This window comes from Dermacentor andersoni, chromosome 3 (assembly GCF_023375885.2).
Source record: "Dermacentor andersoni chromosome 3, qqDerAnde1_hic_scaffold, whole genome shotgun sequence".
Taxonomy (NCBI): Eukaryota; Metazoa; Arthropoda; class Arachnida; order Ixodida; family Ixodidae; genus Dermacentor; species Dermacentor andersoni.
The window spans coordinates 106497294-106518036 of NC_092816.1; the positions used below are offsets into that span (position 1 = coordinate 106497294).

Sequence of the window (20743 nt, forward strand, 5' to 3'; positions counted from 1 at the left end):
ACAACGAGGAAATAACGATGCGCATAGTAACAAAGTTGGTAAAATGGAAAGATAAATACGGTCGGCAACGGCAGTGACCCAGGAAAGAACGTTAACAGTTCCATGTCATAGTACGGGCGACCATGCTGGATGCGATTTATTTATTTATTTATTTATTTATTTATTTATTTATTTATTTATTTATTTATTTATTTATTTATACTTCTAGCCCGCCTCAAGAGGACCACTACAAGAGTGTTAATACTCTCGTAGCGAGACATATTCCTCTTCGATCTAGAGTCTAGAACTTAACATAACTTATCACAGCAGACAACAGGGTGCATGCCCTTAGCACAAACAAAAAAGGAAACGCTCACAATGCAAAAAAATATGCTCCCATTCATAGTAAAGACATGATAGTGAACGCTTATAATTTTTCACATAAGAGGAAATGTAAACTTCCCTTCCTTTTTGTCTCTCTCTTTCTATCTAGATATATGACAGATATGATGATGATAGCGTTTGTTTTATTATTTAGTTATTTTTCTTGTCTCAGAAACCCCAACTATGGGATAGTAAATCGTAAATGATGGGCAATCAAATGATGATGGCTTTGATTATAGAACTTTTGAAGCGGATTTCAGCGGGGCATGGCGTCGGCTGGCAGGGTACGTTGTGCGGTAGCCGGAAATGCGATGCAATGTGCTAGAACATGTCAGAAATTCACATAAGAGGCACGTACGGAGTGGTTGTAAAAGGCACGTTATAGTTGCCAGATGGACATCGTGCTTTCCTGTCCGGTATATCTGAGCGACATATCTGATTCAACACAAGTCAATCAATTAAATCAGTGAAATAATAATAAGAAACACAAATAGAGAAACTATCACGCACAAGGCATTGGTAAATTTTATATGTATCTGTGTGCTAATATATAGACGACATCACAGTCGATAAATGAGGTAATTGAGGCTTTTAAAGCGGGTCAGTTGAACAGTTCGGTAACGGGTCTTGCCATCTGTCGACACGCGCATGCGGTTGTAGGTTTCGCCGCGTAAATTTGAAGTCGTTAAATGCTGGTCGCGGGAAATTTCGGCATTAGAGAACAGCTCGGCTTCTCTGGTCAGCTGTTATCACATAACGGTGCGCCTGATCGCACAGATGCGCAGTTGACAGAGTGCTTTGATGCTTGACTGTGCTCAGTCGCTGCTCTACATTTGTTATAACTTAGACGCAGCGATTTACACTTTTTCGCAAGAGCTGTTGTTGCTTCATAAAAAAGGGAAAGCGAAATTTACCTAGCGAAAAAGAAATTACAATTGCTGATGTAAGTGGTGTTCCTGCGAATACAGTAAGTAATTTTCAAGTATCACAAGTGGCACATAGCACCGTCCTAGGCTAGTCCCTGAACTGGTCCTCTCAAATAGGCGTACGTTACCTGCACGATAAATCGAAAGGCCTAATCGAATAATTAACAAGAATTATCTAATTAATATTTTATCTAATTACCTTTCGGCGCAGATTGCAATTTACTGATTGAGGCCGGTGTGAATGCAAGGGATATCTACTTGAAAAGAATTCTGTGGATGCACCATTTTCGAGATATGCGCCATCGAACTTGCGGTAAAAATGCAGCCATTCCACTTGTCTAACGAAACGCCGTTTTATGTACTGAAGCACAAAAGTAACTGGGACGCTCATGTATTTCGTCGCTAAATTCGGTAATTAATATGTTGAAACTGGCGTCACCCTGAATATTCATTCCTATTAAGTGGATGCGCCCTTCGAACTACCCGGCCACAATTTGCAAATTGAATATGAGTCGTAAGGTGATTAGTTCAAAACTAAATGAGCAAATTTTTGTGAATTAGGCGACTATGGATTTCGATTTCTCTTGCAAATAATGTCCGCCTGTTTGAGCAATTCAGCTCAAAGATTAGGAAGAGAGAGCAAATGATAAATGAAAGGCAGGGAGGTTAACCAGGACTGGGCCCGGTTGGCTACCCTACACTGGGGAAAGGGAAAAGGGAAGAAGAGATTAAAAGAACAATAGAAAGTCAACTGGGGATATCGATCGGTCACTCAGTGCGGATCACGGACGGTGACTCAATCCGGCAGTTTTAAAATATCGCAGCAGCACTTTTGTGGCCTTTTGTGGCTGCGATATGCGAGGCCATGATCCCAAGATCTTGTTCAAGGGGAACGATTTTCTATCTAACTGATTTGGAGCTGTGCAGAGGTCCTGTCTTTCATATTCAAAAGGTGTGCAGTAGCACAGTACATGTTCAATAGTCTCGTCGACACCACAGGCATTGCAGTCGGCGCTACGAGCCGTTCCAATAAAACACGTATATGCATTGGTGAATCCGACGCCCAAGAGTAAGCTGCACAACATTGGTTTCTCATTTCGCGGAAGCCCAGGTAACAGCTGCAGTTGCATAGATGGGTCGAGGGAATGCAATCGATGCTGGGTGAATTCAGGTGTGCGTCACTTCGATGTGATAACGGTGTGCTAGGTTGTTTAAGAGGAAGCTTTAGCTCGGGTGCCCCTAGCTAAATACATGTAAAAGGAGGATTCGTTCTTCTCGACAACCACTGCACCAAATTTGACGAGGTTGGTTGCATTTAAAATAAAAACTTAAACTATAGTGACTGTTGGATTCGAATTTTTTATTTAGGCTGTGAATTTCTTATTAGAAATTGGCAAGGTTTGACGTAGTAGTTCTGCGGAAACCCGCAAGGTGGAGAGAAGTAATGAATAAAGGGAAAATCAGACATCCACCCGTTCGTAGCAATTGCTACAAAGGAAACCCATACGGGTTCCTCAAAGAAAAGCCTCATAGTTGAAGAAAAATTCGTCCTGGTGCAAAGGCAAGGTTTGACGTAGTCAAACCTTGCCTTTGCCTCGTGTGTTGTCGACAAATTCGACTTCGCCCTGCCATCTGCTAGCCGCCTGGTTAGCTCAGGTGGTAGAGCGGCTGCCCCGGAAAGGCGGTGGTCCCGGGTTCGAGTCCCGGACCAGGACGAATTTTTCTTCAACTACGAGGCTTTTCTTTGAGGAACCCGTATGGGTTTCCTTTGTAGCAATTGCTACGAACGGGTGGATGTCTGATTTTCCCTTTATTCAGAAATTGGCAAATATCTAAAATGCCCAGTAAACGAAGCTATCAAGTTTACAACTCTCTAACTCAGCAAGTAAGAATGATATCTTAATTTTGTGAATTGCATAAAATAGTACATCTAAAGCGGACAAAATTGATATGTTACACATGAATCTGAAAAAAATTAGTAATGTAGAAATACAGCTTTTTTAGAACCCTTGTACACAACGTAACAAATTCACATATAATGTAAATTGGCGTACCGAATTCGTCCGCTTCGCATGATTTAATGGATGCCGTTTACAGAACCGCGATATCTGTTCTTGTCGCAGAGCTATTAATTTATAATGTTCGAGCGTTTATTTTTTTTCTAACCTGCGAATCCTTTAAAATAATTTTAAGAAAATTCAGGCCCTTAATCGAAATTCCGCTTCGAGAACCACTAGAATTTAGCTTTCTCTCTCAAGTACAACAAATTTTATTAAAATCGGTCCAGGGATTATCTCAGGAAAGCGTTTGTGCGTTTTACATGTATTTGAATTGGCTGCATCGTAGTTGGGCCCGAGCTAAAGCTGTTTCTGTACCGCGATAAAGGTACAGAAACAAGGGTTGCTCCTTCGTGTGCTTTCCTAGCAGCTTCGTCAGCGAGGACGTTTCCGGAGATACAGCAATAGTCCGGCAGCCACTGAAACACGACGTCGTGTCCTTTCGCGATCATATGACGGTGCACTTCTCGTATCTCCGACACGAGTTGTTCACAGGACCCGTGAAGATGAGCTGACAGAAGACATTGTATGGCCGCCTGCGAGTCGTAGAACCACCGATTAGCCGGTTGGTGGTTAATATAATCAACGGCACCTCGTGGGGCAACACGTTCCTAACCGGTAGATGTCACGTGAGAAATCTTGTATTGGATGCTTATTGATCGTGATGGTATAACCACTGTGCCGGTGGAGCTGATCTGAGTGGAAGAGCCATCCTATATGTATGTGGACTTGGTCAACGTAGAAATTGTGCAACCAATCCAGAGCTGCTATCTTCAAGGCTAAGGTAGGCAGGTCAGTCTCTCATCCCTGGAACCGTAAGACATCCTTGGGGTTGTTTTAAACACCACAAATCCAAGGTTGAAGGTGACGAGGTTGTGAAGTCCGATGGTAGAGGGGCACGATGGATGTTGACCCCGTTGGAGAATGATGCCTGTAGTCGTCGTTCTGGCAGACAGGCAAGAGAGCTTGATTGCATCCGTGAAACATGAGGAATATGGGCCCTAGGCGTGTCGGTGCTAATGTAAATCGTGATCGGATGGTCTTGAGCCATTATAACGGTTAGCTCAACGATTAGAATTGTGCTATCTGTCACAGGGGATTTTTAAACATTGGTTAAAGTATTCGGAGAAACACCCCCTATAGGACGCAATAGCAAAGTGAACTAGGAGTGAGTGAGTGAAAACTTTATTCGAAATGCCCGGCGATTTGGGCGGCGTGGGGCCATAAGCACCCCAGCCTAGGTGACGGCCTCGATTCCTTGAACTAAAGCGAAAAATATTCCTGATGTAGGATGATGATCCTGCTGCTCCTACTCATGACGTTTGGAACAGATTTCGTCACCTTTAAAAAAAAAAACGCAGTTCGCAGGTTAATGCCGTCATGTTTACTCTCTTTTGGACCTATTTTGAGGCCTGACATATAGGTACTGTACAAGTTTACCCACACATGACTTTGAAGCGCTTGTACCTGTATGTACCTGTATGTACCTATATGTACCTATATGTACCTATATTCGAGTAATTGGCCTCGGGCTATGATCGCCTTTCTGTAGCTGCTTTGCATTAAAGTTACCAGCTCAACGTAGCTTAGTCTTAAACATTCGAAGGAATAGTGCATTCTGTCGCAATGTACGCATTTGTGTACACGACTTGTCTTTGAGAGCTTTTTGTATTGGGTATGACGAGAAAAATAACAAAGGTTAGGGATTGAGCTGTCGTAAATCTAACCTGTTGCTTGCTTAATGTCGCTCCACATTTTATTTCAGTGCGTTGAGTACCGCTGCGAAAGATCACTTTGGTGAAGGCACTGTCATGTTCGACGCGATGTTTGACGCGCCGCATTCCGTTAGCATTTGAGAAAGAATAATTTCTCTCTGGTTGTAACACTTGTGGCACATAACTTGTTTATGAGCAACGCGAGAACGAGGTAAGAGCAGGAGCCAACGTTTCGACAAGTGTACTTGTCTTTTTCAAGGCGACATATCACAAAAGACAAGTCCACTTGTCGAAACGTCGGCTCCTGCTCTCACCTTGTTCTCGTGTTACTCATCGTCTTGAATTTTCATATCCCGCACTCCCGTGTTTTCCCTGGATAACTTGTTTATGCGCTTCGAGCCCGACATTCACTTCCGTTTTTGAAAATAAAAAGAAACGACAGAAAAGCTTGCACACTAAATCGCTACATAATTATTCTGCAGTTCTGAACACTGACTATATCAGTCCACCAAGCACCATCCTGCCATCTTGATTTTCTATCAATGAAGAGAGCCCGCTTGGAAAACTTTCACACATTTATTCACAACCCAAGAGAATAGGTCACTTAAGGGGTTTATATCCAGTTCCATTTCGCCGCTATTAGCGCTGCAAAGGGTCAGCAGTAGCCGGCATACTTTTTTTTTTTTCAAAACGAGACCAGCGTTTTATTACAGAGGTGACTCCGCTAAACACGTGTGCTTATGCAAGGTGATACAATAAAGGAAAGTGGAACGAACGTGCGTTGCTCTAGCGCTGACACAATCATGCGATCCAGTGCAAAAGGCGTTCGATTAGATAGCTACAGAAGTCGAGAGCACAACCCCATTTTGCATGAGGACGGTGACCCGCTATTTTCTTGCACGCTTTTCTTTTCGACTGGATGTCGACACACTTTCGCTCGATGATACAGAATGCCGCCACTCGAGAGTGGTGTGTGCCTGCATCGCGCGCGGATGCGCAAACCGACCCGAAGTTGTTACACCGATGTTTACCTCGCGTGCTTGACTTCGTCTCACTGTACGAGTGTTCTTACGGAGTTCGAAGTCTTATGTTTTTGTCTGTTTGATTCATTTTTTTTTGTCGTTGTTATTAGTGACGAAGACACGTGACATTATTGTAGCACAAGCGCGTGAAGAGGAATTCGGCGGAGTACGGCGCGCTTCTGCCGATCTCTCGTTTCACGCTGTATAGTTAAAATTACACACCCGCCTTGGTCGCTCAGTGGCTGTGGTGTCGGGCTGCTGAGCACGAGGTCGCGGGATCGAATCCCGGCCACGGCGGCCGCATTTCGATGGGGGCGAAATGCGATCACACCCGCGTACTTATGTTTAGGTGCACGTTAAAGAACCTCAGGTGGTCGAAATTCCCAGAGTCCCCCACTACGGCTTGCCTCATAATCAGAAAGTGGTTTTGGCACCTAAAACCACATAATTTAGTTTTAATTATTTTGATAACCCACTGGCTTTCACGTCCCGAAGTCCGTTCACTTGTCAAAGAGGTACGCGCCGTAGTGGACGCTTTCGAATTACATTAAACAACCTCGGCTCCTTCAACCATCTGCGTACTTTCGGCGAGCACGCTCTAGATCTGAGCCGGAGAAAGTGTACCCGAGTCTAAGGGGCTGCCGTTCGCCAGAGCGATCGGAGGGCGGTAAACACGTCAGCGCTTCTTCTGTTGTAAACGAAGAAGGCGCGCAGGCGCAGAAGCACTCGCCCTGCTACCGCGGAGGCAGATTCCACGTAAGCAACGGAAGCTGCGGGAGTCACGTGACCGGAACGCTACCAGACGTCGGTTCCGCTCTCAGTTTGAAGTTGCTCGAGAGCTCCTGCGAACTCTCTGGCTACTTTGGGCTGGAGCACGGCGCTATCGAAGAAAGCAGACAAATGTATTCCGAGCGCTCGATTACGGCCAGCCAAATGTACTGCGTCACATGCTTTGTGTTGCAGGCCAAACTATCGAATAAAAAGATATAACGCGCGCCACCAGAGCCGTATGGTGCACTCGAAAACGACAAACCGAGTGTATACCAGAGTTTCCCACAATAATTACTTGAAGGAACTCTGGCGCTGCAATCGTTCAGCCACCATGGGAATGATGCGTAGCACATGGATTTGTCTGACCGTCATGCTTGTGGATTCAGACGTTCTTGTGGCTTTGTTTACTACGCGTTATACGCCTTCATCGTCGTCAATTTCAGAACAATTTATACCTCTCGAAGTGCAGAAGACGCTGCGAACTAATTGCAGCGGCTCAGCTTGTTGAGCTGGCCAAATTGAAACACGCCAAGCCTCTCAAGGCACTGGCCAGCGACTCCTCTATTTTAATGGTATCGCGTTAATGCCCCCGTGTCGATGAAAATCCGACATCGGCGTCTCGCGTTCGGTGTCAGCCGTCGTTTCGGCAAAGCTCCTTTCGATCCTGAAATCCAACCACGCATTCCCTCCATGTAGCACAAGGAAGTTGCTGAACTAGTTGAATTTCTCACGGTAGGATACCTCAGAAAAATCGTTAAGTATGACTTAAACACGACCTACCGACATGATAACGTAGGACTGTAATTTGAATATGCGAGAAAACATTATTCTGTTACGCGGAAACTCAAAACACAAGCCCCTTTTCCAGCGTTTATACCATACATAGAGTGGTCACTGCCTCCGATATTTGCGCGCCCCGTCAAGCGCATATCTCAAAGGACATAAAGCAGCGCTCCCAGTTCCTTGCAACACCTCCAGATGGCGCTCGCCTCTGCCGAATCACGGCCCACGCCAGAGGCAGCGTTTCTACTAGAAAGCTCGCCTTCGTGCCTAGTGTTCGCCGCCAGCGTTTCCCAGTAAACACTACAATTACATAAGCTACAGTTACCGGGAAGCGTGAAGAGTAAGGTGAAGCTTGAGCGTCCCACAAATTTTTTATGCTGGCTTGCCCGTGATAAATTCATAAAAGTGTTTCATTTTGTTTGTCAATGCATGCGTCCGTGGCGGAATAGTTTCAATATCGGCGTCGGTGCTAGAAGTGCGTTAAAATCTTGCCATCTGACAATTTTATTAATCTTTTTTTATTGCGCATTCTCTTATTGAAGATGACTAGTTTACAATATCATGAAGCCGTTTGAAGCCGTTTAAAGCCAGAAGGACGAAGTTTAGGCAAATCCATGTACTTCCCATATTTAATTTTCATGCGTGCTGAACCATCCCTATTGCAGCTCTTCCCTCTAGCAATTATTGTATGAGATTGTATGATGCATGCCATGGAGGCAGGAAAACGTTAGGAAGGAGCATCGCGCAAAGCGATTGAAGCCAAACCTGTAGGCACAACACGTGATCGCACCTCAAAGTGAGCGGTTGGTTTTAGTGTTCCCGTTCTGCAGGCGGAGCCGGCAGCTGAACAGAATAAAAACTACTGGTATAACTACTGGGAACCGAACGCTTCCGGAAATCTCGATTCTTGTTCCGTGATTTCGATGCAAGAGGTCACGTGTTGGGCCACCACTGAGCAAATGTGTGGGCCTCACGGTGCGTTCGCTTGCCAAGGCTGGCTGCAGGACGTAATGCTCGCTCTTAACTTTTTCCTTGCTCCATGGTGTATACCATAAGTAAAGGAGCATTCATCGCTCTCATTTCTTTTTATTATTATAGCAATCATACCGGCACCCCATGCGCGGAAGCGCCGTCGGCGGCGCAGTAGATCGATACACGCAAGAAGTCGCGTTTCTACCAGTATGCTTGCCTTCGTGCATAGCGTTTGCCGCCAGCGTTCCCGGTAAACGTTGCGGTTATACAACCTGCAGTGGCCAGGAAGCACGGAAAGCACTGAGTGGTCTTTGAATGCTCGCGCGTTCTACTCTTAAAAGCGAAGCTTAAGCGTCCTCCAAATTTTCCTCGGACTTTTTAAAGAGTAGCTTTCTTGCCGAGTTCCGCGCGCTTTTCCGTATATGTATCTGGCCTGTAACCGCGAACGCCACGGACGCAATGCTTCAACGAACGCCATATAATGCCCTTTCTCTCGGGCGGGAAAGCGCGTTGAGACGCTTGGCGCGTATCGATGTGCAGTTGCACTAGAGGAAACGGACGCATCGTAAACGCCACGGGTGGGAGGAGGAGCGCGGAAGGAGAAGCGTTCTTCTCCGGCGACTGCTAGGGTGCCTCGATGTCCTCCTTGCCCGCCGCTCCGTACAGAGTGGAGACAACCGCGGCGTCTAGACGGTGTTGGCAACAGAAATCGTGGACGCCGTAGTAGACGCCTTTGGCGGACGCCGTAGGTACGCGTTGCCGGCGTTCGTGTGCCTTGAAACCAATCTGCGACGTGGCCAAAGTGCGCGCCTGCGCAGACCTCACCTTCAAAGCGATATGCGATGTTTGCAGAGTGCGCGTATTGCCGGTAGCTTCGAATGCGCTGTGCTTTCGACATTTCGTTCGCATTGAATCGAGAATGCATGAAGGTCAATTCGCAAGATGCTGCCGCGATTCCTCACTCCAGTATTTCGATAGCGAGTTTCCGCGCTCATCGAGCGAGATATGTTCGTGTTTACCTGTGCGTGCTTGACACCGTGCTGATTAATTTAGTTAAAACATGTTGGCGGGCCAGTTGGTTTGAATCCAGGATAGCATGTGTAAGCGCGACTGAACAAGGGCGTAGAAGCAGACACACAGTGACAGTGCTGTCTCTGTGTATCTGTTTCTTTCTACGTACTCGTTGAGTCACGCTTACAGATTCTATCGTTGTTAATTTAGTTAGTAAGCGAATGTTTACAAGTTTCATCATCATCAGCCTGGTTATGCCCACTGCAGGGCAAAGGCCTCTCCCATACTTCTCCAACTACCCCAGTCATGTACTAATTGTGGCCATGTTGTCCCTGCAAACTTCTTATTCGCATCCACCCACCTAACTTTCTGCCACCCTCTGCTACGCTTTCCTTCCCTTGGAATCCATTCCGTAACTCTTAATGACCATCGGTTATCTTCCCTCCTCATTACGTGTCCTGCCCATGCCCATTTCTTTTTCTTGATTTCAACTAAGATATCATTAACTCGCGTTTGTTCCCTCACCCAATCTGCTCTTTTCTTATCCCTTAACGTTACACCTATCATTCTTCTTTCCATAGCTCGTTGCGTCGTCCTCAACTCAATTTAAGTAGAACCCTTTTCGTAAGCTTCCAGGTTTCTGCCCCGTACGTGAGTACTGGTAAGACACAGCTGTTATAAGCTTTTCTCTTGAGGGATAATGGCAAGCTGCTGTTCATGATCTGAGAATGTCTGCCAAACGCACTCCAGCCCATTCTTATTCTTCTGATTATTTCAGTCTCATGATCCGGATCCGCAGTCACTACCTGTCCTAAGTAGATGTATTCCCTTGCCACTTCCAGGGCTTCACTACCTATTGTAAACTGCTGTTCCCTTCCGAGACTGTTAAACATTACTTTAGTTTACTGCAGATTAATTTTTAGTCCCACCCTTCTGCTCCGCCTCTCCAGGTGAGTCAGCATGCATTGCAGTTGGTCCCCTAAGTTACTAAGCAAGGCAATATCATCAGCGAATCGCAAGTTACTAAGGTATTCTCCATTAACTCTTATCCCCAATTCTTCCCAAACCAGGTCTCTGAATACCTCCTGTAAACACGCTGTGAATAGCATTGGAGAGATCGTATCTCCCTGCCTGACGCCTTTCTTTATTGGGATTTTGTTGCTTTCTTTATGGAGGACTACGGTGGCTGTGGAGCCGCTATAGATATCTTTAAGTATATTTACATACGGCTCGTCTACACCCTGATTCCGCAATGCCTCCATGACTGCTGAGGTTTCGACTGAATCAAACGCTTTCTCGTAATCAATGAAAGCTATATATAAAGGTTGGTTATATTCCGCACATTTTTCTACACAAGTTTACACGGCCGATAACACTACTATCCTTACTTCGTATAGCTATTTACTAATTTGCTATCGCAATCGGTGATTCGCCTTTCGGGCGGAACTCCGAATTTTTGAACCACTGCTTTGATTTTAACCTTGTTGTTTTCGATCTACAGCATTGTTAGGAGAGTGCGTATGTGCCACTTGATGCTGAAGCTTATATAGCATGACATTTTTATCTCATTTACGCGTAATAAAACAATAAACCATGACATAAAATCTGTACATGTAGTGATTGACTGTGGTGGAACAAAGAAAACTTCGGAAAGCATGTTAAACTCCTGTAGCACGTGAAGGCGAAAGCCTGATGCACGCTTGGTAATGCCTTAATTTATACGATCGGAGGCGTCGGACTTGCAAGATCTAACGAGCCGCCATGTGAAGTGGACGTGTGGCAAGCCGTTGTCTGCGAGCTTCGGCCTCCTCTCTACGTTGCCGTCTCGCATCGTCGCGTTGCTGCTTTCGCAGTTTCGTCTTCTACGGTTCGTTTACGACGCTTAGCTGCAGCCTCGCGCTCTCTTGTAGCGGTGCCGTACTCGCGCCAACGAGGTTTCTCTTCGACTTTACGTTGCATCTTCTCGGCAGTGGAAAGCAGCACTCGTGGTCGAACGCCTTGCTCCCGCCGCTTCGCACCTCGTTTCTCTATTAGCGAACATTCTCGGCCGTAGCGTACTTCCGAGAGGGGTATTATGCAATAATTTATTGACCGTTCGGATGCTTGTTTTTGGATCGTTCTTTAGTGAAACGTACCATGTTCTGCGTGTTGTATGGTTGATTTCAACCTGTGTGTAAGCCATTGCGTTTTTGCTTGCTTACAGGGGTATGCATGAGTCATTGCTGCTGATGATAATTTTTGTGCCCCTCGACTAGACTCCCCCGTAAAGGGGCATGAGCAGTTGCAACAAGCCACCTAAGGCTCTCACCCTAATATCGTTGGAGCCCGCGTTTCAACAAGAACATTTGTCCTCGCCACGGCAGCAAGTTCCCTGAGGAAGTTTTTGTTGCGAAAGCAGTTGCGTGGACGCTCGCGACGCGTTCTCGCCTTAGCCGTGCCGCCGTGGTGCGTTCACGGCTCGCGCGCGGGAGACGCGAACGATGCGCAGCGCGTGTGGCTGCAAAGACGACTGCCACGCTCCCCTCAATCGGCTTTGCATGGGGCACAAACGTTGTGCGCACGCCGCCCAACCATTAGCGTTACTGCCGATCCGTCGTGTGCATGCCACACCATGCATATGCCGGCCTGAGCGAAGCGCGCACCAAACTTCTCGATAAAACGTCCTAATACTTTCTTCGGTGCTTACAAGCGCTAATGCTGTTCCGTCGCTCTCCTCGCGTGCACAAGCGGGCTGTGACGCCTCGAACTCCTCTCGCGGTGCTCCTAATCGCGGCAGCGTTGTGAGACGCCTGGCAGCTGCCAGGGTGATGTTTCTGTGCTGGGCGGCAGCAGTTGCCTGTGTCGCCTCTGCGTGCTGTTAGAACAACGTCCGACAAGCTCGAGCACGACACTCAATATTTGTATTCCTTTTCGTGCTCCGCCCTTCGGGTGAAGCTACCAAACTACGTTTTCCTCCTGTTTCCCCATCGGTGTTTTGGTCAGTAGACGAAGGGAGCTTTTGCCACACAACTTCGTGGTGGGAAGGAAAAGTACAAAGGACAGTTGCAGGACGAAGTACATTTCCAAAAGCCAAAAAGTCTTCCCGGCGGATAGACTCGGCGGGATGTCTTCGTGGTCGTGTGGGTCGTGTGGTGTGGATGATTGACCACGGGAGGTGTTCGTCACCAGAAGCGATAAAGCGCCGGTATGTTTCACAATTTTCAGTATGTAGGGCTCCATTTACGGTGCTTCCTTCGCTAGTCGCAAGACGTTGCATTAGCCTGCAAGTCGTCGCTACATCCACGTCTCATGCCATGATTCTATGTGGACTTGTGTTTGAGATCAAGCAGAAGGTGTAATTTAAAAAGCTTGGAAATAAAGTGCAGAAGCACGTATAAGGTATCTTATTGTTTAGCCTTAAATTGAGACCATTCAAGAAACCTCCGCCTAACGTGAATGCTAACCAGTGCGTTAGATGTGCAAAATAATTGTTTTTTGTTTAGACACAATTTTAATCTCAAATTGGTCTACATATAGTTAAGAAGCGGTCATCTCTTAGAGAAGCATTGCGCCCTAGTAGCGCTCCATGCCTTGGGCCCGGGTCGCAGGCCACAACTAGCTCCGCGTGCAGCAGCCGTCAAGTAGGAGGAAGTTAGCTCCCGGTCGCGAAGCGTGTGCAGAGCGATATAAAAATAATAATAATAACAAAAAAATTAAAATAAACAGATCACCCCCCCCCCCCTAAAAAGAAGCAGCCCTCTTGCAAATGGAGACGCATTATTCATCTTCCTATTTCCGTATTACTTTCGAAACCCAAACTACTGTGTTTAGAAAAAGCTTATTTCAACAAGAGGTAAATCAAACAGTCACAATCACGGCACAATTCCACCAGGACGAGAACACATACAAGAAACGAAGCATTTTACACACGACACTTTCTCAAAGTAGTGTCCGAGTCCTCACTCACTAACATTAACCACGTAGACCCACGGAAAAGCGCAGTTACACACAAACTAATTGTCACATGTATAAAATGGTGTTCTATGTATACAGTGTACGCAATGGTTATGTACAATGATGATGGGACAGAGACACTGCAAACATAGCTTCGGTTAATTATTATATTCTGATTCCACGATCTGATCAGTGAACGTCTTTCACACAAGCGTTTTTGCGAGCTGCACCATGGACGCATTGGCTATGTGTCGCTGTTCAAAAATCCTCTCGCCAACTTGGGTTGCTGATATGCCAGTGGGTATACGGCAACTTAGGGCACAATTCTCAGCGTTCGCAGGCACCGGCGCGTCACGCTTCTCGTCTCGGAGTCCCCGCGCGGACTTCTCAGCCACTCCACTAGATGGCGCGCTGCATCCAGAAAGAAGCACAAGAGGCGGAGCCCAGTTGCTGCATGACGCGTTTCTCAGGGTATGCACGAACCAGCGCGCCATGTATTTCGGATGCCGTGCGCCGGCTTCGCGACGATGTCGCTAGATGGCACCGAGTGTTCTCAGAGAAGCGGGAAAGTACGGCAGTACACGCCTCGTACATAACTCGTCCCGATTGGGGCAATACGTGATCGAATGCTAGACGCGTCGACAGTCATCGGGAGATGGGTTCTGCTGAATTTTTTCGCATGCGGCCGCCGCAGCCCCGATCGAACCCGCGACCTCGTGCTCCGCAAGGCAGCGCGACGCCATAGCCACTGAGCTACCGCGGCGAGGGCGCTTCGATCCGTGCAAGTGCGACTCTCGTGCACATTGACGTGGTCTTTCCTGTATACGTGATTGTTATTGTTCCCTCTCCGATAGCGCACTATATTCAGAGTCCCTTGAGTGCACTCGGCACGTTTCCGCAAATCGCGCATGAATGGTGGCCAGACGTCTCTGCTGCTGACTTGCCTACAACTTAATCGACTGTCCTTGGTGGTAAGGGGCCCGATACGGGCACTGTTCTACGCGCCACAGTGGCTCTTGTCTAGCGGGATATCGACGCGAGGAAACGTCCTTGCTTACTTCCTCTAGAGCAGCGTGCAGGAGTACCTCGTGGCAAAGTGCCGTGAGGTCGCCCACCGCATTACGCGATGTCCTTCGGCTGCGGTTTTTGGAACGTGAGCATCGGCGCACGCTTGACAATGGCCACCTGCGGCCGCCGAACAGCTTCGCACTGCGTGTTGCGCCGATATTATTGCACGTTTCAACAAAAACGATTGCGCGGGCGCTGCTGTTTTTCGCCGCGTGTTGGCTGACCTTGCAGATAGCTCGGCAGCAGCTATTCACCAAAGCTTGCTCGGGTCCTTGAGGAACCCGTGTGACGCACTCGGTGACCCCAAAAGCTCCTCGACGACAATAGAATACTAGCTATGACGCGGGCAGACAGCACTGACACCGCTAGCGCCGTTGCTATAGTTATGGCAGGTCTGTTCCAAGGTCTAGGTAAAGACGGCTTGCTTGCATTCGATTAGCTTGTTTTCATGCATCGGAATGTTCTAGTGCGTCCACTTGCGCGTGACGTTCAGTGGTCAAGGTCGCAAGAAATGTGAGAAGGCACTATGCGAAACGGGATGGTTTCATGATAAACAGCGAGAACATGCCCGTGAAATACACCAGCGATGTCCGTCTACGCGGTTGTTGTTTTGATCTGTGCAGATAAAGTATGTTTCTTTTCCATCTTCGAAGGAGTCTGAACCCCAATCGTTATCGCCGTTGGTCATAAGAGAAAAGTCAAGGAAGTTGGTCGAGAAGCACTCAGACCGCGCGACCCAGAGTAATGAAGAAAGGTGCGGCAGGCGTTTCCCTCGTTGCAGATAATAACACTGGCTCTCAACGCAGAACTATGCAATCCTGTAGGTCGACCGAGAGGCATAGCATTGGCTGAACACATGTAAGCGCTTTCGTTGTGACGACCAAACCGCACCAACGGCAGCGCAGATTGTAGTCAGTTTGATTCATACACATCAACAGCCCAATTTCTGTACCTTAGCGGCGAGCCTTCTGTTCTGATTTTTGCTCACGAAGATCACTGGACGGTGGTAATTCCGAGCGGCCCCTGTATCGGCCGAGTCTCTTATTGCCGGACCAGCGGAGCCCGTCTGAATCAAAAATGAGAAATCGCTTTCATACAAAAAATAAAACCGCTGTTCCGTAGCCTTCTCCATAATGTCTGAAAATAGTTTCGGAAGATAAAGTGAAGGTTCCCTAATGCCGGTGTGCTTGGGAACATTCAGTCTGTGGCTTTTTCTTTTCTGCATACCTGGGTTGCCGTACGACATCCTATAGTAAAATAAATGCTTGCAGACGTATTTTTTTTATTTTTTTGCTAAAGGAGCTGCATAAGGAGCCTGTGTGAGTCTCCATAATTAATCACTCGTAGTCTACGCTGGTCTCTCCGCATCCCAGAAACTTTGTCCATGTACACAGCCACAGCAGCTGACGATCATCCGCTGCATATACGGGACCGGGGCACTTTGGTGACATCAGAGGATCTTATGTGCATGGCCCTAGGCTCAGGTTGTGGAAGGTTGGAGGGCCACCCCAGGTCAAAGTCTCCAGAGAGAGACTTTCGCCACCCGAGTGAGATTCTGGCGAAAGGAGCAGACATGCAGGGGGATTCAAGCACTTTTGCCGCATCGCTGAAGAGATCTTCGTGCGGCAAAGATAAAGCAGGGGTCGTTGGGAAGGGCAGTCGGCTTGTTGCCAGGTGAACGAGAGGGAAAGATTTCATCTGCTACATTAATATAATGGTCGTGCACACAGTGTGCTTTGACAGTTAGTTGGTACACGTGAAGTCTATGAATATCTTCAGAGATACGCGTTGTTCTTGTAACTCATTTCATCTGTTTCACGGCATTGAGCGAGTCGAACGACGTCAATGTTCCTCAAGTTGCGAACAGCTATGATCACGTCGTGTATTTTCTGTATAGCTTAAGCCATAAAGGATCTAGTTTTGTTACGTAGCTGGAGCGATTTGAGTACCGACGTGCTCGGGCTGGGGAAGATTGTCCTCTGAATAGGTGCACCAGCTTGTATCACACATAGTTTCCTAGGGACCCTATCCTTTGGTGCAAGAGGTGACTACTTACTTGTGCGAAGCTTTGTTGTCTTATTGTTGGTATATAGCAAGCACAGCCCCATGGCGAAAGATTCGTGGGGGAATCTTCGTTCTCCTAAATGGGAACAGATGATGTTTTTATGTGGCAGACGGGTTAGTCGACGTGCTAACCACGTGACTTTCGCAGAGGGCAAAATTTGCCAAGATCATAGGCCTAACAGTGCTGCGAAACGAGGCCAAGGCGTGTGCCCGAAATGCAAACGTAAGTTTCCACATTTCCGCAGCGCGAGAAGCGATCTCTAGCACATTTCCTGCACAACTTAGTTTATAAAGTTAAGCCAAAATTACAAAATTCACGTACGAGAATCATACACGTAATGATTTCTGTAAGCAGGTATTGGACAACTTATGCTGATTCGGGTTAGTAAAATCCCCACCAGTACGCAGAGGTATGTAGCATGCTGGATGTTTAGAACACTGCCACTTCAGAGTGTTGACAAGTGTTGAGCCCAGACCACACATACGCTTGCGGACGCACGCAAGCTCGCGCCCGCGCATGCGCAGACAGTGCGGCACGGCTCGTATACGCGTCGAAACGCGGCACGATCTCGGTGAACCAGTTCCTCCCTGTTATCGCGCGCTTGGGCTGCCTCCCGTCGGCGCGCCTGGCTGCGCAGCTACGGCGCGGCGCATTCAACTCTCAGCGAAGTAGATCTACATCATGCAAGAAAGTGCTTAACCTTTCCTTTCTGTGATGATCTAACAGCTCTAAAAATATAACAGCTACTTTTATAGATATCGAAGCATTTTGCAACTCTAACAAAGTACGAAGTGGCGTCTTCCAAGGCGTCTAAATATATATGAACGAACGTGAGCGCGCGCTCTCGCGCGTATTTGTGGATGCAAACCGCCCTTCCGTTCGAGAGGCGACAGCAGCAAGGCGCGTGTACGCAGGCTTGCGCACGTCCACAAGCGTCCACAAGCGTACGCGTAGTCTGCGCTTTAGGCTTAGCGGTGAGATTAGGACTAATTATGCATGAGGCCATTACGGTAATCGGCGCAGGCGTTGCGAGCAAAATACCGCTCTTATATTTATAACTTTATGTTCGTGCGCCGTAAATGTCGCACGAGAAATGACCCAATTCACTGGGCGAAGTCTCCTCTAAGAGCCCTTTTTGGAACTTCGCTGCACGAGTTCCAATAACCTTATATCTGTTCAAATGCCGCCTTTAAGGAATTTAATCTCGCATGATGGTCTCATCACTTTCGCAGGTATTATAATACTTAAGCATAGTCTGAAAGATGTATCGAATTATTCGGCCACGTACGGAAACGTTTCAGTAAAGCAGCACTTTTATAGGAAGCAGTTTTATGGAAATTCCGTCAATATCCGAGAAGAAAGGCATAATGCTAGCCATACCAAATGTTAGCCAAGAAATCCAAGGCAAAAATTCTAGCAGATCCGACGCCGATATTAAAATCCATGTGAAGAGAAGCATCAGTCTAGCGTGTGTTTAATTCTATACAATTACTGTAGTGATTACTTTCATAATATGCAGCGTCCTACCTCACGTAATCTTTGTTCGAGCGAAAGAACCGTGCGCGCGAGCCGTTGCGAAGTGATTGGCCGCGGCTCTAGGCATCGACTTCACAGTGCGTGAGCACCTTTGACGGTGGCACACGGAGAGGGAGCGCCGTCGTCCCTGATAAGCGATAGGCGACTCGAAGCACGGTTGAGAGCGCTGCAATGCGATCGCGTATAAGCGCAATCACGTGATTTTATTTCATATTACGAGGGCTTTCTTTAAACGCCCAAAAAATTGACACGCAGCATGTAGTACGTTGTCACAAAAAAAAAAATAGATCGGTTGTTTCTGAACCCCCTCTACAAAGTAACGAACCGCGCTTGGCACTAAAATGAATACAAGAGAAGAGAAGAGAGAAAGAAACGTTTATTGTACGAAAGAGTGTCCCGAGCGAGGACGGGTATCACCCTAAGGTGGGAAGGCTCCTTAGTCCAGGAACCCTCTGGCTTCGACTGCCCTCTTGGCCCTGGCGACGAGTTGTCGTTGGTCTTCCAGGTCCCCGAGGGTTAGCTTGGCCTCCCACGTTTCGAATAGGTTGTTTGCTTCTATTGCTCGTTTTGCGTGCGTCTCTGGTTGCATTTCGCTGCCTTCCTGCCACGGGCATTCCAGGAGCAAGTGTGCCAGAGTGTCGGGTACGTTGCAGAGCGGGCAGAGGTATCCGTAGAGCGCCGGGTAGAGGCGATGCATTATCATTCCATGCGTGTACGTATTACTTTGCAGGCGTCTGAGGATCAGGCTTTCTTCTCTGTCGAGTTTAGGGTGCGGTGGAGGGTACACTCGACGCTCGAGCCTGTAATGTTGCAATATGGCCGAATAGTTGGTGGGTACGGCCTCCGTCTCTTCTGTCGCGGGTCCGAGAGCGCGTGGGGAGAGGGGAGCCCGGCTGACGTACTCGCGGGCAGCGGCGTGGGCCGCTTCGTTCCCCTCTAGTCCCTCGTGTCCGGGTACCCACGTTACGGAGGTGTACGGGAGCGGAGTGCTCCGTCTTTGCAGTATCTTGAGTGCATCGGCCGAGATGCGGCCCCTCAAGAAGTTTCTGCAGGCGGCCTGAGAGTCGGTGAATATAACCGCTGAGTCTGTGCATGTAGTGGTGGCGAGAGCGATTGCCGCTTCTTCAGCCGTTTCCGGGTTGCGTGCCTTGATGGTTGCCGATGCTAGCTCGGAGCCTTGGGAGTCTACGACGCTGAGAGCGTACATATACAATTTTTTTTTAATAATTGATCTCGGTTGATTAACTAAACAAGCGGAATATAAATATATTTTGAGGACCGCCCCATGACGGCAAACCATATGTCGTTGGTTTGACCCAGCTGCGGTTAACTATTTTGTTTTTAATCCTTGGTCACAATTGCGGGAAAACAGGCTATATATATATATATATATATATATATATATAGTCGACTGAGTTAGTGACCGACGCTCTAGCAGCACCCACACGAAACCCGGGAAGGTAAGCGAAGAATGATCTCCTGGGGGTGCACTAAAAAGCCAGAAAACCTAGCGTACTTCCTAGGGAATAACATAAGTTCTAACATGGAGCAGTGGGAGGCACAACCCACCATCTTGCACCTAGAGGTGAAGCTAGCAGTTCTGGATCAAGTCCGGCGGGCGGCTAAGGCCAGTGGGACACTGGATATAGGGCCCCACAAATAATAATGCTCCTCGCCACTCCCCCCCCCCCCCCTCCCACCCTTTTTAATGAAGTTTTCTTCTTCTCCTTCGCTTTAAATGTAATATTAAAACAATAAAACACTGTCAAAATAAGACCATCTGTCAGAAAAAGCAGAGAGGAACAAAAATATTTTCAGAGTAATGCAACACAAGCTTGAACATCTGTCTTATTAATGTCGTTTTCATATCGGAAATCACAGCGTTGCATTGGTAACACATCTGCCACCGTCGTAACTGCAACACTTCACGCGGTGCTCTCTGTCATATTGAAAAGTGCATGTCCGCTGTTCGAAGAGCACTAGATTAGAGATAGAAAGATGTAGAATAACAATTCAGCTCATCAAATAACTATACTGGCATTCTTTTTGCATGTACAACAGACCAGGTAAGTTTGCACCGGCTTTCTTGTAACCGCGTGGAATCCGATCAATTACAAGCGCCACTCGAGAGTCGCGCCCCAGTAACAAAGGACACGAATCTCGCGTTCCAAAGACTACGCGACGCGTATAGTGCCGTCCTCAATCTTACAAGCAAAAGCACGAGCATACGGTCTTGTAGTGATATCATTGTTATCTTAAGCGCACATCATGCGACCACTCGAGACTTTGTTTGAGAAGGGTCCCACGAAAACGGTGGCCTCGAACAGAGCACATTGAGTAGGCATATTGTGTCATCCTACCTGAAATATCTGTACGGAAGTGAAAAGATTGTAAGAAGCAGCATTGCTCACTTATCAGCTGCCATCGCTACAAAGCTGCTGCGATGTTGGATTTTGACTGGCCGATGAAGAAATGAATATCAGAAGTAAACAAAAAACGAGTAAAACAAATGAAGTGTGAC

General features: G+C 47.4%; 1 protein-coding gene and 1 non-coding gene across 5 annotated transcripts in view; both read left to right on the top strand.

The window, feature by feature from the left end:
* LOC126539861 (aromatic-L-amino-acid decarboxylase-like) overlaps nucleotides 1–20743 on the top strand; it is a 153363-nt gene that overhangs the window by 74754 nt on the left and 57866 nt on the right. The window lies entirely within an intron of this gene.
* On the top strand, nucleotides 2931–3005 carry TRNAS-GGA (transfer RNA serine (anticodon GGA)). The gene has a single exon. It is a non-coding gene; the product is annotated as a tRNA-Ser (tRNA).